We start from the raw sequence: 13,598 nt of genomic DNA, 5'->3' as shown, positions 1-13,598 counted from the left end.
AAGGGCACTATATTGAAGGAAAAAAAAATCCATTCTCAATAGGTCACATATTGTATAATTCCATTTATGTAAAATGCTCAATATTACACAATTGTAGAACTGGAGACCAGAGTAATGGTTGCCAGGGGTTAGTGATGGATGGGGTCATGGGAGAGCAGTGGGTGTGACTTTAGAGGGACAACATGTGGGAGAACTTTGTTGTGATGGCACAGTTCTGTGTCTTGATTGTGGCTGAACGTGCATCAGTCTACATCTGTGATAAAAACGGCATAGAACTTCATACACACATGCACACACATACATTGTACCAATACGGATTTCCTGGTTTTGATATTATACTATAGTTAGGTAAGATGTTAATCACTAGGGAAAATCAGAGAAAGTGAACACGAGACATTATGAATCTTTAATTTTTTCAAAACAAGGTTTTTTGAAATGTTCTATTGCATTCTGGCTTCTATGCTCTGTCGCCTGGACTGGAGTGCAGTGGCGCAATCTTGGCTCACTGCAACCTCTGCCTCCCAGGTTCAAGCGATTCTCCTGCCTCAGCTTCCTGAGTAGCTGGGACTACAGGCACATACCACAGCGTTTAGCTAAGTTTCATATTTTTTAGTAGAGACAGGGTTTTGCCCAGGTTTTGCCCAGGCTGGTCTTGAACTCCTGACCTCAAGTGATTCACCCACCTGGGCCTCCCAAAGTGCTGGGATTACAGCCTACACCACAGTGCCTGACCTGGCCTCTATGGTTTCTGATGAGAAATCTACAACCCTTTAAATAATTGTAATTTTATAAACAATGTCATTTTTCATTGCTGTTTTCAAGATAATTCTTTTGTTTCTAGTTTTCAGTAGTTTCCTTATGATGTCTCTAAGTGAGAATCTCTTTGAGCTTATTCTGTTTGGGATCCTCTGAGCTTCTCAAATCTACAAGTTTATGTGTTTTGCCAAATTCAGAAATATTTTTAATCATAATTTTTTCCAATATTTTTCAGCTCCTCACTCATTATCCTCTCCTCTTGGGACTTTAATGTTACAAATATTAAGCCATCATTTTCCGTCATTACGGGTCCTCCTGAGAGACATGTTTACCTTCCAAGAATTGTCAACTTTTTGTCAAATCTGCATTGTTAATCCCCAGCCCGGAGGAATACCTGTACACACTCACCTTCTCTGCATTAATCCTTGGGTTCCCAAACCTGGCTAGTAACTGGTCAAAATGGGATTTCCTGGTTGTGTAGCGGGTTATAGTTCCGGGCCTCTATCACTTTCAGTACTGACCTCTTGTTGAAAAAATTTCACATTCCCAACAGCAACTCCTGTATTCAAGGTCTCATATCCCTCCCACAGAGCAGTGTGCTCACCCTGTGCTGGTAGCATCCTCAGAAACGCTCCATACGGAGTGGTTAGACACCTCGCTACCACCTTTTCTTTCCCTCCTGGTCTTCTAATGATCCTCCTTTTCCCAACTAAACTCAGGTTTACTTGCCTTAGGATCTTGTTGCTTCCTTGAGAATCTTGCTCCAGATTTTGTCCTCCCCACCTTCAACTCCAGTGGCTTCTTTTCTTCCACTTGTAGACATCTTCAGGCACCTCCAAGACTTAAATAACAAGAACAAGAAAATCAGCCTCCAGAATCTCCCTTAACCTTGCTCTTTCTTCAAGTTGAAGCTTTTCTGTCAGTACAGAATCTCTCAGTTACCCAATCCAAGAGTCTCTCTACATTGGTCCACCATGTCTCCCTGTTATTGAAATGCTCTCCCCTGCTTCCCTCAGCTTCTCATATACCTCCTTCTCTTTCTGAGCCTTGGATCCTCCTCCACTGACTCCTCATTGACTTTATCTATTTTTATAAGGTTTTTATTGAGGTATAACATGCCATATTAGTCTGTTTTGTTTTGCTACAAAGGAATACCTGAGAATGGGCAATTTATAAAGGAAATATGTATATTTGGCTGATGGTTCTGCAGGCTGTACAAAAAGCATGGCACCAGCATCTGCATCTGGTAAAGCCTCAGGAAGCTTCCACTTATGGCAGAAGGCAAAGGGAGAGTAGGCACGTCACAAGGTGAGAGAGGAGGAGGAGGAGGAAGAAGAGCAGCGGGAGGAGTGCCACTCTCTTAAACAACCAGCTCTAGCATGAACTAATAGAGTGAGGACTCACTCATTACTGCAGAGAGGGCACCAAGCCATTCCTGAGGGATCCACCTCCATGACCCAAACACCTCCCACTAGGCCCCACCTCCAACATTGGGGGTCACATTTCAGAATGAGATTTGGAGGGGGCAACATCCAAACTACATCACATACATGCAGTAAAGTGCATAAATATTTAGAGCTGGGTGAATTTTTGCACACATACATAGGTGTGATGACCACTGTGCATGAGATGCAGGCTACTCCCAGAAGTGCCTCTGTGTCCCTCCCCAGCCAATCCACATTCTCCCTTGCTCTTCAATAACGACTGGTCTGACCCCTATCCACATGGATTATTTCTGCCTGTTCTAAAACTTCATATAAATGGAACCATGTAGTATGTCTTCTTTTGAGCCTGCTTTTTTTTTTTTTTTTTTTTTTTTTTTTTTTGAGACAGATTCGTAGTCTATCACCCAGGCTGGAGTGCAGCGGTGCGATCTCGGCTCACTGCAACCTCCGCCTCCTGGGTTCAAGCAATTTTCTGCCTCAGCCTCCCGAGCAGCTGGGATTACAGGCGTGCGCCACCACACCCAACAGATTTTTGTATTTTTAGTAGAGACAGGGTTTCATCATCTTGGCCAGGCTAGTCTTGAACCCCTGACCTCAAGTGATCCACCCACCTCGGCCTCCCAGCGTGGAGATTACAGGTGTGAGCCACCGCGCCTGGCCGTCTGCTTTCTTCTACACATCATGATGCCCAGTGGATTCACCCACGTTTCTGTGTGCATCCGCAGTTCATTCCTGTTTATTGGTAGGTAGTATTCCATTGTGTGAATATGCCATGATTTGTTTACTCATTCCACTCCTGATGGACATTTGAGTTTTTTCCCCTTAGGCTTTTTGCAAATTCAGCACCCTTCCATATTTTGTCTTCATCTTTCTTCAAGGTGCCCCCTTTTTTTTTTTTCCTCAAAATAATCCAGAACAATAAGCATTCAACCTTCCCTGGAACCGGCCTTTTCCTGCTGCCAGAGCAGTAGCTAACACAGTTTCTGGCATCAGGAGGTTAAGTCAAAGTTATCAGTCAAAACACACTAGGAGAGAAAATGGAAATTGGTATGCAGCAGCGTATAATTAAGCAATCGCAAGCTTTGGGAGGCATGAAGGGGAATCTCGGGGCCAGCCTCTCAGCTGTGAAGTTCTGCAGGTAGAGTCCGTGGCAAGGGGGGACAGCAGGCACAGCGACGCCCCGACACTGCAGCTCTCTGAACCCTGCAAGTCTCTAGGCTGGGGCTGGGCTCCCTGGCCTTCTGCCTAGAGCCCTTAGGCAACCAAAATGAGAGCCCAAGAGAGCCAAGAGCCACAAGGTTATTTTTCTAAGACGTAAAGTGAATTATGTCATCCACCCAGACCTCTTTGTCCAAGAGGACAACCTCGAGTCTCCTCCTTCAGGACCCTCAGATAGATCTTTCCAGAAAAAGAGTAAGGGAAAGAGAGAGGAGGAGACACTGGAGGTACAGGGCTGGAGCAGCTGGATGGGCCTCTGACAGCAGAGGGAGGGGCAATTGCATAGGGAAACAGAGAGGGACAAAGTGTGTTATGCTTAAGAGAGCTTGAGGGCTATAAAACTCAATGTTTATGTGAATATAATCAAAGGAAAGGGGAAAGATTTGGGAGAGAGACACCCGAGAAAACCCCAAGAAGCCACAAGACCTAGACAACAACTGCCAATCTGGTAATGACTGGGTGTGCTGTGGAGTTGGTGTTTATCCCAGACAAAGCCAGTGCTTTCCTGAGATCTGGTGACAATTTGGGGCACATATATTTAGGGAGGAGGACAAGCCCTGGGAAGAGGTTTTGAGTCAGGAGACCTGGGGTTGGGCCTCAGCCATGTAGTCCGTGGCTCCCCAGCTCTGACAGCAGAGTCCCTTCTGCTGGCAGAGTCTCCGCCTGTGAGTGGCAGCAGGCCAGCCCAGCTCCACTGGCCCTTCTGGATCTAAGAAGTCTGTCTTCTCAGGCCCAGGCTTGCAAAGGCTCTGGCTGAACTTCATAGTGACCTTGCCAGTGCACACCTGAGCCACACCTCATTGCTTTTGAGTATATCTGAACCTCAGGCAACGTTTGGTTTTACTGCTAACCTCTTACTGCAGAACAGAGGAAGCCAGTTTAGAGTCAAATCCTCATGAGGTTTCTCTTATTCCAGAGTATTTATTCGCTTGATGATTTTGAACCATTTATTTGGACACACAAAGTTCTATCTGGGAAAGAACCATTGGGTTCAACGTCCTCAAACAATGCTAGTTTTAGATGCTGACAGGGTCTCTAATAGGAGGCAAAGAAACGTAACACCCAGCCAGGCAATTGCAAGGTTGAATGTGAGAGTCTAGCTTTTTGAGAATCCTTCTAAAAGCCATGCGGTAAGGGATTGTCACAGTGAGGATAACAAATTCACATCTAAGGGATGAAGGTAAAACTTACTCCGATGCTCTACAAATGGCTGTGGGGGGTTGCTCTTCCTGGGAAGCACCCCTCAGACTTGGGAGTCGCTGCATCCTACTTGATTTAACTGAACTAAAGGTGACGTATTCATCAACAAACTGTGACATAATTAAAAAGAGATCTTGTGTCAACAAAGATGCTGGTGCTGTAAAGGTGAGTAATGTGGGAAAAAGCAACATTTCCAAACTCAGGTAGTTTTGTTTTATTTTATTTTATTTTATTTTATTTTATTTTATTTTATTTTATTTTATTTTATTTTATTGTTTAAGATGAAGTTTCGCTCTGTCACCCAGGCTGGAGTGCAGTGGCACAATCTCGGCTCACTGCAACCTCTGCCTCCCGGGTTCAAGTCATTCTCCTGCCTCAGCCTCCCAAGTAGCTGGGACTACAGGCATGCATCACCACACCTGGCTAATATTTTGTATTTAGTATAGATGGGGTTTCACCATGTCGGTCAAGCTGGTCTCGAACTCCTGACCTCAGGTGGTCTGCGTGCCTCAGCTGCCCAAACTGCTGGAATTACAGGCGTCAACCATGGCACAGGGCCTATTTTATATTTTATTTTTGAGACATAGTCTTGTTCTGTCACCCAGGCTGGAGTGCAGTGACACAATCTCAGGTCACTGCAATCTCTGCCTCTCAGGTTCAGGCAATTCTCACACCTCAACTTCCCAAGCAGATCGGACTACAGGCACCCACCACCACACCTGGCTACATTTTTGTATTTTAGTAGAGTCAGGGTTTCACCACGTTGTCCAAAGTGGTCTCAAACTGAGCTCGGCCCCACAAAGTGCTAGGATTACAGGCATGAGTCACTGTACCAGGCCATACTTATGTAATATTTTAAATATGCACGAGTAACTATGTTGCTAGTTAAACAGATATTTGACTATTCTCTCTATATGCCAAAAATTGTTTATAATATCACTTAAAATTTTTCTCATTGAAAAAGTCACATACGCAGTTATATTAAAATCAGCATATGCTATATTCTTTAATCTAGAAATAGAAAATGTCCAAGATATCTGACTAGACCTAGTCTGTGCAGTTCTCTGAAATCCTTCTGAATCAGCTGCTACTCTGAAGAAGACCACTACACACATGATGGACCCAGCCCACCCTTGGCCCAGGCCCTGGTGCACCTAACTTCAGTGCAGACCCACCCCTTCATCAACTGCATTGGAGTGGGTCTTCAATCATGTCCCATGGTCCCTATGGCAGATGCCACACAGGTTGCAGTGGAAGATCTTCAGATGACTTGGTGACAGGTTCATGACCATCTGGTTTCAAGGTGGGCTGTCAGGCAGGTACCAAATGGTCTCTGTGGGACCAGAGTTTGGGTGTGTGTGTGAAGTTGGAGGCGGTGGAAAGCAGGCAGAGTGACTATCCTCGTGGTGCTGGCAACAAAGAATGGCAAACCCGCATTTTGGGTCTTTCCTCTTCTTTTATCTTCCTCACTGGCTACTGTCATCTGTAAAGAGCTCCAAGTCTTCATGTATAGAAAGTATTCAATGGGCGAGGAAGGCCCAGTCCCTACACTGGGGGATCTGCTGGCTCTATAGTTCAGAGACCCACAGCTGGAAGGACGAAGTTTGCCCTCTAGTGATTTCTTCATCATCAGCCAGTTTTCCTCGAAATGTGACTGACTCATGTGCAGGGGAACTGATATTCTAGTTGGAAAGGAGGAAAGGGAGACAGGATTATGAGGAGGGTTGTTCTCCATTTTCAAAATAAAGAACTTCGACTACTGCACTTCCCCAAATGAGTCTTTCTCTCCAGGCACATCTTCTGGTTCACAAGCTGCTCAAGAAGGGCGGGAAGGGTCACTGCAAATCCCATCCCATTGTTCCTCCAGATCCAGCTTCCCAGAGATTAGGGTCAGCTCATCCAGAAAGGAGCCTGTGAGATCAGTGAAGTCCTAGTGTAAGACATTCCAAAGAACACCTCTGATTCATTACTCTTTGGAGACTGGCTCCCCTTAGCAATTACTGGAAATAATGGCTGCCCATGGAACATCGCTGGGAGTATGGCATGCAGTGAAGATGTCATAGGGTGGGCCACTGATACGTGGAAATTAACCCAGGAGCCCACAAAGGCAACAGCTATGGGCCTGGTAGGATCTGAAGATTTCTTCACCAATGGCTCCTGGTAGTACTAGGCCTCCCTCCACTGGTTTGCGCATCTACATCCTCAGCATTGAGAGTGTCCAGCTGCGATTAGTGTCTATCTCAAATCTTGGGTCCTTGGTTGCTCAAAGGTGCATGGTACCTCCAGCTGCAGAAAAGACGGGGGAAGAGCTACATGACAAGTCACAACAAGCTCTCTGGAAATATCTCCCAGGTGCCCTCTTCTAGAAAGAAATGCTTCTCTGTCAAAGAAGGCCTCTCTGTGGGTCTCTGGGCCTTCCTATCTAGGCTAGGCTCTGGACGTCTACACCAGCCTTGTAGGCACACCCTTCCCAGTGCTGAGAGGTTGTTTACAGCAGGGCCGCGCATCCTTTCTGAGGCCAAAACCGAAACAACAACAGAAACAACATAAAACCCCCTTTCTGAACCACAGCTCTGGCTTGGCGTGTAATTTTTGAGAATACACTTCTCCATTCCTTGAATGGTTACCTTTGTCTTTATGGCCCTGCTATTTATATGCTCTGAGAACTCTCCAGAAACTCCTTTTCCAAGAAATGAGCTAGCCCTTCAGTGGCCATGTTTACAGAATTTCCTGTTTTCATGATATCTGAAGAGGACAAAACCTTGGTACCTTCCAAAATAATCAGAGTTTCTGACAAACCTTGTGGACCAATGTTACTGCATTCCAACTACGCGCAAACTACCTGTCACATCCAGACCTCAAAGCCTCAACCAATTCCTTACTCTTCAGTTATTTCCTTCGCTTTCCCCCAGTGCCGTAGCTGTGGTGTGAGAATGGAGTTTCCACTTGGCAGCTGAGATCTGGAGTTAGAGTGGAGGAAAGTGGATCAATTTGCCCTCTGCCCTATAGACATAAGTATGCATGTACATATACCTGAACCCATTTGAGGACAAGCCATCCATTATGCAATGAGGTCATAGGTGGCACTCCAGTCCTGGTGAGTGTTGTGGTACAGTGGGAAAAAAAAGAGGTCTCTGGAGCCATAAGGACAGAATCCTGGCTCCATTAGTTGTGAGAAGTGATCACATGCTCACTGAGTCTGTTTCTTCATCTGTGAAATGGATTGTTGTGAGGACAGAGATAACATATGATCACATGTTATGGGATTAATAGATGGCAGCAGTTATTGGTGATGACGATGTCATTTTCATCATCATTACTATCATGGCTAGTAAGCCTACAGATCTTTAAAAAATAGCTCCTGGGCTATAAACCAATTTCCAGCTAACATTCTTACTGGGTCAAAGTGATGTTAGGTCTAAATTTTTCAGGTTCTGGGTCTGAGCTACAGAGATTTATACACTGCATGCTGTTGTCAGCAAAGATTATAGGCTCTGCCCCATGTGTGAGTGCACATGTGTATGTATACAAGGCCTCCTATAGGCAATGCATTGTGTCCGTTGTGCCACAGAGCCAGCTAGGCCTTCTACAGAGAATGAAGTCAACCTCTTCCTGCACCTTCGTGGGTTAAATAAAGCAGGATGAAAGTATTTGTTCTCTCTTTTTCAGGATCTCACCATCAGATTAGCCACCCTTTGCTGAGACATTTAAGAGTTTGAACACACACACACACACACACACACACACACACTTGCACATAGGACAGCTATTTGGAGTCAAATAAAGCAGGCAGATTCTGGAGAAGAGTCAACACTTACAAAAAGAGAATGGCAGATGACCCAGATGTTAGAATTAGCAGGTAAGGATTTTAACTATGTTCAGTCATGTAAAGGAAAAGATACTCCTAATGAATAAAAAGTTGTAAAATTTCATCAGAAAAATACAAGCTATAAAAAGCAACCAAATAAAAATTCTAGACTAAAATGTAAAATGTCTGAAATAAAAATTCATCCTCTAGCAGAATAGAGACAACATAGGGAAGAATCCATGAACTTGAAAAGGGGTCAAGTGAAAACGATCGAATCTAAAGAAAAGAGAGAAAAATGGCAGAGAAAAAATTGAACAGTTTCAAGGACTGGTTCAAAAATATTAAAATGTCTAACATAGGAGTAATTGGAGTTCTAGTTATTCTAGTAATTCGTACGCTTACTTCTAGGAAGGAAGAGAGTAAATGGAGCAGAAATAAATTCCCAAATGTGATGAAAGGCATAAAACTTTTGATTTAAGAAGTTCATCATACTCCAACCAGAGTAATACCTAGAGACATCATAGTTATACTGCTGAATTCATAAATAAGGGAAAAAAGATCGAAATCAATTAAATAAAAATGGCACATCACATGGAACAAAGAAGCAATATTTGCTGATTTCTGATAAACAATGGAGGCCAAAAGATAGTGAAACAACATCTTTAACGTGCCAAAAAGGAAATGTCAACCCAGAATTCTACATATAGCAAAATTATCCTTCAAGAATGAAGGCAAAATAAAGGCATTTCAGAAGGCTAAGAGAATTCATCACCAGTAGACCTGTATTATAAGAAATACTAAAGGAAATTCCTTTAGTATTTCCTGAAGGGAAATGATACTGTTGGAAATAGTGAATTTCTAGATAAATAGAAAAGACTGGCACTTTTTCTCTTAATTTATTGAAAATACATATGATTATTTAAAGCAAAATTTATGTCTTATGGGGTTTGTCACTTAGGTGTGATGCCTATGAAAATTACAGTATAAAGAGTGATTAGGGATGGGTGGTTTTATGTAACTGCAAGTTTTCTACATTACGTAAGTGGCACAATCTTTCTTTTCTTTTTTTTTTTTTTTTTTTTTTTGAGACGGAGTTTCACTCTGTCACCCAGGCTGAAGTGCAGTGGCGCCATCTCGGCTCACTGCAAGCTTTGCCTCCCAGGTTCACACCATTCTCCTGCCTCAGCCTCCTGAGTAGCTGGGACTACAGGTGCCCGCCACCACACCTGGCTAATTTTTTGTATTTTTTTTAGTAGAGACAGGGTTTCACTGTGTTAGCCAGGATGTTCTCAATCTCCTGACCTTGTGATCTGCCTGCCTCGGCCTCCCAAAGTACTGGGATTACAGGTGTGAGCCACCACACCCGGCCAAGTGGCACAAACTTTAATAGGTTGTGAAAAGTAAGGGAAATGCATTATAATCTCTACACAATCAATTTAAAAAGCGAAGAAGTGGCTGGGCACGGGGGCCCATGCCTGTAATCCTAGCACTTTGGGAGGACGAGGCGGGTAGATTGCCTGAGCTCAGGAGTTTGAGACCAACCTGGGCAACATGGTGAAACTCTGCCTCTATTAAAGTACATAAAATTAGCTGGGCATGGTGGTGTGCACCTGTAATCCCAGCTACTTGGGAGGCTGAGACAGGAGAATCGCTTGAACCCAGGAGGTGGAGGTTGCAACGAGCTGAGATCATCTCCTCGCATTCCAGCCTGGGTGACAGAGTGAGACTTTATCTCAAAAAAAAAAAAAAAAAAAAAAAAAAAAAAAAAAAAAAAGAAGTAAATAAGTATAGCTAGAAATAGGTAAATTAAGAAATAATTCTAAAATATGTTATAATACGTTGAAAAGAAAGCAGAAAAAGAATAAAGGAACAGAAATTAGAGGGGATGTAGTCAGAAAACAAATGGTAAAATGAAAGACATATATCCAAATGTGTCAATAACTCCTTTAAATGCTTATGGACTAAAAACTCCAATTAAAAACAAAGATTGTCAAAATGGATAAAAAAGTTTTCTTTAAGGGATACATTTTAAACAGAAAGAAACAGATATATTAAGAAGAAATAAATAGAAAAAGAAATACCATGAAAAGAGTATAAGAATATAGGACTGTTGAAGTGGCTGTATTATTATCAGATGACATTAAATTCAAAATAAGAGTGTTGCCAGACATAGAGTGGGATATGTTATAATGATAAGAATTAAGAATTAATTCATCAGAAGACATTATAATCATAAATGTATATAGGCCTCGTAACAGAGCTTCAAAATATATGAAGCAAAAATGACAGAATTAAAAGAAGTAGACAATCCCACAATCAAAGTTGGAAATTTTAACATCTCTCAATGATTGTTGATAGAAAAACTAGGCCTAAAATCAGTACAGATATAAATGATCTGTATAATATCACCATCATCTTGACTTAATTAATATTTATAGAAAACTACACCCAATCATTGCAAAATATACCTTCTTCTCAGGTGCACATGGAGCTTTTCTCAAGGTAAAGCATATGTTAATCCATCAAATAAGTCTTGATAAGTTGGAAAGAACTGAAATCCTACAGAGCATTTTCTCTGACCACAATGGAATTAAGTTAGAAATCAGTAACAATAAGATATCTAAGAAGATTCCACATGTTTACAGTCAAACAACTCACTTATTTAAAAAAAAGCAAACAAACCATGAATTAAAGAAGAAATCACAAAGAAAATGAGAAAAGCTTTTGAGCAGAATGAAAATGAAAATGTTACATAGGAAAATTTATGAGCTCTAATTAAAGCAATGTTTAGAAGGAAATTTAGAGTTTTACATACTTACATCGGAAAGAGCAAAGCTCTAAATCCATAACCTAAGTTTCCACCTTAAGAGTCTAAAATGAGGGAAGAAAGAAAGAAGAAAAAAAGTAAGAAAGGAAGGAAGGGAGAAAGGAGGAAAGGAGGGAGAATGGAAGGGAGGGGAAAAATACAAGAAAAGGAAAGAAAACCCAAAGTAAGTAGAAAGGAAAGAAATTCTATATATAATAAGAGAAATAAATGAGATAACAACAAAGAATAGAGAAAATTAACAAAGCCAAAAGTCTGTTCTCTGAAAAGATCAACTCTAAGTAGACTAATTAAGAAAAAGAGAGAGAATACAAATAATCAATATCAGAATGAAAGAGGGGTTATCACTGAAAATGCTACAAGCATTTTAAAAAAGCATAAAAACATTATGCTAACAAAATAGACAACTTAGATGAAATAGACAAATTCCTTGAAAAACACAATGCACTATAACTCATATATGAGAGGCTATTGAATTTAATTAAATTAATTCATTTATTTTTTGAGACAGGGCCTTGATCTGTCGCCCAGGCGTAAGTGCTAAGGTGTTGTTCCAGTCACTGCAGACTTGACCTCCTGGGCTCAAGTGATTCTCCCACCTCAGCCTCCCAAGTAGGTGGGAGGTGCAAGCCACCATGCCTGGCTAAGTTTTGTATTTTTTGTAGAGACAGGGTTTTATCATGTTGTGCCAGGCTGATCTCGAATTCCTGAACTCAAGAGATCTGCCCACCTCAGCCTCCCAAAGTGCTGGGATTACAGGCATGCGCCACTGTGTCCCACCAAAATGTATTATTTTTAAAAATCTTCCACAAAGAAAAGTTTGGTCAAGATTATCTCATTAGTCCTGTAAAACATTTAAGGAAGAAATATAATAGTATCATTATTTCACAAACTCTTTCAAAAACAGAGGAGGCAAGAACACTTACCAACTTATTTTAGGTAGTCTTAACTATTGCAATAATGTTAGTAAAAAAAAAAATGTAAAGGCATAATGATTTTAAAAAGAAGAATTACAACTCACTCTTCACATGATGTGATTGTTTATGTGGAAAATCTTAAGAAATGCAAGAAACAAGTATTAGAACTAATCTATCAATTGAACAAAGTCACAGGATACAAGGTTAATATTAAAGTATCAATTATACTTTTCTATATCAGCAAGAATTTGAGAAATGAAATTAGAAAAACAATTTTATTTACAGTATCTTCAAAAAACATAAAATACTCACGAATAAACAATAAAAGATGGACAAGATCTCTATGTTGAAAACTAAACCATTATTGAAAGAAATTAAAGAAGACACACACACACACACACACACAGAGTATCATGTTTGCAGATTGGAAGACTCAGTGTTATTGAGGTGTCAATTCTCCGCAAATTGATCTGTAGAGTTATTGCAATCCCAGTAATAATGCTAGCAGACATCTGTTGTAGAAATTTACAAATTGATTCTAAAATTTATATAGACATACAAAGAATCTAGTGTATCTATAACAATCTTGAAATAGGAAAATAAATCTGGAGTGCTCAAACTACATGAGTTTAAAACATTATAATACCAACATTGTTGGTTTTATAATCAAGACAGTATGTTACTGGCATAGGGATTGACAGATAGATCAGTGGATCTAACGAAAGAACTGGAAACAGGCCCACGATTACGTGGTCATTTGTTTGCCAAAGGTACCAAAGCAATCTATGGAGGAAGAAAAGTCTTTTCAAAAAATGGTGCTGTATTAACTGGATGTTCAGATGGAAACATACAAACAAAGAAAACTTTAACTTATTTCTCGCATCATATACAAAAATTAATTCTAAATTATTGCAGAGTTAAATATAACATCATAAAACTTTTAGAGAAAATATAGGAGAATATCTTCATAACCTGGAGATAGGCAAATATTTGATAGACAAACAGGCCACAGAAAGCAATAAACATAACAGAAAATGAAAAAATTTGTCCCTGTCAAAATTAAAAGCTTCTGCTGATAAGTGATACCATTAAGAAAATAAATAGGCAAGCCATAGATGAGGAGAAAATATTTACAAAACATCTGAAAAAGGATTGAAATCCTGAGTTTATAAAGAACTCTCTTAACTAAATAGTAAAAAGATAAACAATCAATCAGAAATGAATGAAACAGTTTGCATAGACAGTTCACAAAAAAGATACTCAAATAGAGATACTTATCATTACTCATCAGGGAGATAAAAATTAAAACCACAATGAGATACCTCTACACTTTTAACTTAAATATTAGTAAGGATGTGGTAACTTCTTATAAAGCTATACAAACACCCTCAGCAGTACCACTCCTGGGGTTTTTCCCAAGAGAAATGAAA

The sequence above is a fragment of the Chlorocebus sabaeus genome, chromosome 14 (genome assembly GCF_047675955.1).
Source record: "Chlorocebus sabaeus isolate Y175 chromosome 14, mChlSab1.0.hap1, whole genome shotgun sequence".
NCBI classification, from domain to species: Eukaryota; Metazoa; Chordata; class Mammalia; order Primates; family Cercopithecidae; genus Chlorocebus; species Chlorocebus sabaeus.
Note: the sequence above shows the minus strand (reverse complement) of the source record.